Below are 6,433 nucleotides of genomic sequence, written 5' to 3' on the forward strand. Positions count from 1 at the left end.
GGTTCGAGAGAGAGAGAGACAGAGAGAGAGAGAGAGAGAGAGAGAGAGAGAGAGAGAGAGAGAAAGAGAGAATAGCTTAAGAAGAGAAACAGAGTGTGGGAGGGAGAATCACCGCTGACCACATCTTGGCTTGATTGTTTTCTTCCTGGGTAAGGAAGGGGTGTCTTCCCCCCACGTCCTGGCCCAGGCCGCGTGGCCTCCCGCACAGAACGTGTTCAAGTAGAGGAACTGGCACCAGGAGTAGGGGAGCCCGAGAAAGGCCTTCGAGGAACACTGAGAGCGGAGGGCCCAGGTGGGCCTATTTGATGGTGCACCCGGCTCTGCCCTGGCCTCCCCCGGGCATAGGGGACTGGCAACCGGCATCTCACTCCAGGGGCGCAGGTCACACTGCCTTTACAGTTGCCCTTCCTGGTGGGGAAAGGGGAGCTGGTATGGATGGAATGACAGGAATGAGTCCCAGTGGAACCCCCTGAGGATAGTGAGAAACCGCAAGGCCTGCCTGGGAGGCCTGACACTCAGGTGCAGGAGCCCTGGCTGGAGGTAACCTAGGACAAGCCCCTCCTGGTGTCAGTTTTTCATTGATTTCTTGGAACAGAATTTGCCAAAATTCAGACATCTGCTTTTAAGGGGAAGGCAATTTCCCAGTTAAACAAACAAACAAAAAATGGGTAGGGGTGGGAACATTATGGCTAAGGGAAGAGGTGCAGAGGGAAAAGGACCCCAGAAACAAAAGGGTGAGGTGGTGGGTCCCCGAGGAGGATGGGGAGAAGGGGCCGGCGGGGAGCAGAGAAGGGAAGGATGAAAGGGGATGCAAGTCCCTGTCTCCCAAGTTTCTTTAAAATCTGTGTTTCTTCCTCTCCGTCTGTGACATTCCTGAAAGATTACCAGCCAGCAATAGCCCAGGGCTCTCCTCCAAAGAATTGTTTCAGATTGTAATTACCAGTTAGGCAATGTTTTTAAAGCTTTGTAATGAGAAACTGTGAAAAGAGCAGAGTGTTACATTGAGCTTGGGGTGGGAGATGGGAGACCTGGCAGTGAGGAAGGAGGCAGGGGGTGGAATTCATCTCCAGGAAGGAAGCAGGAAGGGAGCACAGAGCAATTGAAATGCCGGCTCCCAGATCGTCAAAAACATGAACTTTTCCCCAGCCTGCACCAGTATTATTTTCAAACATCGCCCATAAGTAGGCCCTGTGAAAAGTTTGCTTCCTCCTCGTCGTTGACCATGAAATGGTTTAAACAAGGGAACTCACACCAATCATTACAAACGTTTTGTTTTTCCAAAGTGGTTTTGCTCTCTCTGCATCTAAACCTGTTGCTTGTTTGGTTCAGAGAACTACATGTCAAAGAAAGGGTGAGAATGATAGTAAATGCTAATATAAAATGCTGAGAGGAGAGAAAAAAAAAAGAGTTGGCCAGGAGAAATAATTTAAAATGCACATTTGCTTTGGATGCACTGTTGTTCTGTTAAAGACTGTATATATTTGTTTATTTAAGGTGACTGGAAATGCAAAGAGGAAATGGACAGCATGCAATTCATCTTAATGTACAAAACGTTATATGCACTCAAATGTTATAATTTCTAATATTTTTAAAGTTTATATTCGAGTTGTACAAAGTTAAACATTAATCAGATATTTCATTCTTTCTTAATGTTATCATTTTCTTAAATATTATTACAAAAAATTTTAAGTCTGTCTAATGGAGAGTTGTTTTTTTTTTTTTTTAAACTGTCTACCTCACTATAATACAAGTATTTACAACACTAAATTTACCGGAGGTCAATTTAATATTCAAAACATTTTTTACAGTATACTTTTCCTGGGTGATACTCAATCTAATACTGTATTATTAAACTCATTTTCCCCCTTAAAAACTCAGCCTGGTTTATATGAATCTACTTAGAAAAATTACTTTGTCAAGGAATAGTTGTCAGTGGTATTTTGTTCCAGTATGCGACTGAACGTCTGAAAAGACACTGGTTACTTTAAAAGCCATCATTTAGGGAATGACACTTTTGCTTCATAACTCTTCCATAACTCTCTTTTCATGAAATTTTCATTCACCGAATCCCTCTCAGCTATTAGAACAGTGTTTATAGGCCTTTGCCCCATTTCAGCATCTCAAGAGCCCACATAGGAATTAGATTATTTCTTGGTTTCTTTAATGTTGAAAAAAGAAAGCTGTAAATTACCTAGGCCAACCAAGATGTCGGTAATTACTATTTACACTTATGGCCCATTGGAAGCAGAAGATATGAAATGTTTTTCTTTTTGTTCACTTGCTGTAAATCAGGGAACCCATGTACAAGTGTAAGTCCAAGTGCTTACCACATGATGGAAATACTGTTGCCCATGTATTATCTCATTTAAACCCTCCAGAAACTTATGAGGTAGGCGTTAGGATAATTCCCGTTTTACAGATGAGGAAATAGGTGCAGGGTTTAATTAACTGGTCATGGTCATCCAGCCGGAAAGTAGTAGCTAAGATTTAAACCTAGTTTTTTCACACCCTAGAGCCCAAGGAGTTAACCTCTAAATAATTGTGCCCACAGATGATCTGTCTGCTCTGTAATTGATCCCTAAATGTCAGTGTGAGAAATTTGCAATGAGCCTCGATGACAGGGCAGCCAGCTGGTGGAGGAGAAGCTGCCACAGTGGCCTCCAGCATGGTCTGCTGTTTTGGAATACATGAGTTGTGGCTGCTGGGATAGTTGGGTATGGATTGCAAAACTCAGTGAGTTCTTAGCTTCAGGCTTGCCTTGAGAAACCTATAGTTTAGGTCATTGATGAGTTTCTGTGGATTCTCTAGAGCAGTGGTTCTCAACCTTCTGGCCCTTTAAATACAGTTCCTCTTGTTGTGACCCAACCATAAAATTATTTTCGTTGCTACTTCATAACTGTAATGTTGCTACTGTTATGAATTGTAATGTAAATATCTGATATGCAGGATGGTCTTAGGCGACCCCTGTGAAAGGGTGGTTCGACCGCCAAAGGGGTCGCGACTCACAGGTTGAGAGGCGCTGCTCTAGAGGTTTCTGAAACTGCCTTGCGTGTGGGTTTTGTGTTTTGATAGTCAGAATAATGGTCAATTTACAAATAGGTCATATTTCAATAGACTAGTTGTAAGTGGGCTTATAGCTGAGAAACATTTTCCTATGGAAACAATGCTCATTTGCATTTTCAGGTCATTTTGTAAAAGCTTTTTTTTTTTAACCCAAATGGACTTTTTTAACAAAGCAATTTTGACTTCTTCTGGATTTGGGAAACGGATAATCACTGGGAAAACAAAAAGAGGTCTTTCTCTTTCCTGAGTGGAGGAATTCTTTGCATCTTCACACCACTCTTTCTTTTCTTTCTTTTTAAAAAAATATATTTTATTGATTTTTTACAGAGAGGAAGGGACAGAGAGTTAGAAACATCGATGAGAGAGAAACATCGATCAGCTGCCTCCTGCACACTCCCCACTGGGGATGTGCCTGCAACCAAGGCACCTGCCCCAGACTATGGACCCGGGACCCTTGAGTCCGCAGGCCAACACTCTATCCACTGAGCCAAACCGGTTAGGGCCACACCACTCTTTCTGTACCACTCACCCAGCTCCCCCATCCTCCCAACTGCCCGGAAGACTCCCAGCCCTGCACCTTAATATGTCCTCAATCTAGAGATTACCCTTTCTGTAAATGTTTCTTTCTCCAAAGTCGTTTTCTTCTCTTCCCTCCATCAAAAGTTTATTCCTTAACTCAGATGTCGGAGAAACACAATTTAATTGAAATACATGAAGATGTAAATATCTCTTAGCTCCTCAATCTTGGAGACATTTGCATTTTCAGAAAACAATCATGGTTAACTCAGATTAGTTGTGAGTGATGTGAAAAAAATTAGACAATCTAGGAGGAGATAACACTCAAACTGTACACGATTTTGAGAATTGTAGGAGAGCTAGGCATTGATGATACAAGGATGAGTGGAGACCCTCATCAATATGATTACTTTGGTGTCCCTTAGTGGACATTTTGTGCATTGAAGTGACTAGCTAACTTGTTTTTAACATTAATATGCAGTGTATAAAAGTAAAAGATTTAATAACTTAGTTTTTTCTAAAACTCTTAAGTTTAATGAATGAGGCCCCATAAATATATTTTTCTTGTCCTTGTTTTGTTTAGTGCTCTATTCCTAGCATCTTCTGCACAATAGTGCCCAACACATAGCAAACACTCAATAAATATAATAAATTTAGAAATATGTTTTTTTACTTGTAAGGTACCTAGGAATAAACCTATAGTTGAAAGACCTATAGTTAGAAAACTATAGGATACTGAAGAAAAAATAGAGTAAGATAAAAACAAGTGGAACCATATACCGTGTTCATGGATTGGAAGAATTAATATCATTAAAATGTCCTTCTACCCAAAGCAATCTATAGATTCAATGCACTTCATATTAAAATACCAATGCCATATTTCACAGATCTAAAAAAAATATTTTAAAAAAATTACATGGAACCAAAAAGACCCTGAATAGCCTCAGCCATTGTAATCAAGACAGCCTGGTACTATCTCAGGAACAGCCATATGGATCAATGGAACAGAACAGAGATCCCAGAAATTGACCCACACATTTATGGTCAATCAGTATATGACAAAGGAGGCAAGAGCATACAATGGAGTAAGCATAGTCTCTTCAATAACTGGTGTTGGGAAAATGCAAAAAATGAAATGAGACCACCAACTTACACCATACACAAAAATAAAGTCAAAATGGACAAAAGACTTAAATGTGAGTTGTGAAACCATAAAAGCCCTGGAAGAAAAGATAGGCAGTAAAATCTCAGGCATCTTGCATAGCAATATTTTTGCCAATATATTTCTTAGGGCAAGGAAACCAAGAAGAAAGACAAACAAATGGACTACATCAAACTGTAAAGTTTTTGCACAGCAAAAGAGACTATCAACACAATGAAAAGAGAACCCACTGTATAGGGGAACATATTTGCCAATAATACATCTAATAAGGAGTTAATCTCCAAAATATATAGAGAACTTATAAAACTCATCACCAGGAAGACAAATAAGCCAATTTAAAAAATGGACAAAGGACTCGAATAGACACTTCTCCAAAGAGGACATACAGATGGCCACTAGACATATGAAAAAATGTTCGATGTCACTAATTATCAGAGAGATGCAAACTAAAACTACAATGAGATATCATCTTATCCTTGCCAGACTGGCTACCATTAATAAATCAACAAACAAGTGCTGTCGAGGATGGGAAGATAAGGGCAACCCTAGTACACAGCTGGTGGGAATGCAGATTGATGCAGCCCCTGTGGAAAACAGTATGGAGTTTCCTCAAAAACTAAAAATGGGCCCGGCCAGCATGGCTCAGTGGTTGAGCATAGACCTGTGAACCAGGAGGTCACGGTTCAATTCCCGGTCAGGGCACAGGCCTGGGTTGTGGGCTCTATTCCCAGTGTGGGGCTGTGCAGGAAGCAGCTGATCAATGATTTGCTCCCCTCATTGGTGTTTCTAGCTCTCTCTCCCTCTCCCTTCCTCTCTGAAATCAATAAAATATATATTTTTTAAAAAGAGAGAGTGTAGGCATAAATTCTCCCTAGTACTATGGAAATGCATCATTGGGAATAGAAAAGGGAAGAGGAGCCAGTGTGAGCTTAAAAAAAACACACAGAGAAAATTTTGCCTACTTTTCTCAGTTTTAGAGCTTTCTTTCTTTTTTTAAAAAATATATTTTATTGATTTTTCACAGAGAGGACGGGAGAGGGACAGAGAGCCAGAAACATCGATGAGAGAGAAACATCGACCCTTTGCCTACTTTTCTCAGTTTTAATACAATGTGCTTTAGAGCTTTCTTTCTTTCTTTTTTTTTTTAAAATATATTTTATTGATTTTTTACAGAGAGGAAGAGAGAGAGATAGAGTTAGAAACATCGATGAGAGAGAAACATCGATCAGCTGCCTCCTGCACACCTGCCACTGGGGATGTGCCGGCAACCCAGGTACATGCCCTTGACCGGAGTCGAACCTGGGACCCTTCAGTCTGCAGGCCGACGCTCTATCCACTGAGCCAAACCGGTTTTGGCAGAGCTTGCTTTCTTGAGTTTTCTGGGAACCTGTGGCCCTGGGAGGGGAGAAAGCTCATGTCCTGGGAGGTGCTGGTAGAATGTTCATTTATGGGCCCCAAAGAGCAGAAGCAGTTGGTTTCCTACCCACTGAACAGCGAGGAAGGAATAATGAGCTAGCGCTCATCCAGGGCTGGAAGACGAAAACCAGTAGGCTGGGTTGTTATTATTATTTATTTACTTTTGCTATAAGAAGCTTTATTGTCTCATTGGGCCCAGTGCATGGGAGAGGCCTTCAGGGCGGTTAGAAGAATGGCCAGTAGTTTGGGGAAGAGGCTCAGGGAACAGCCAGGCCC

The sequence above is a fragment of the Myotis davidii genome, unplaced genomic scaffold (assembly GCF_000327345.1).
Source record: "Myotis davidii unplaced genomic scaffold, ASM32734v1 scaffold390, whole genome shotgun sequence".
NCBI lineage: Eukaryota > Metazoa > Chordata > Mammalia > Chiroptera > Vespertilionidae > Myotis > Myotis davidii.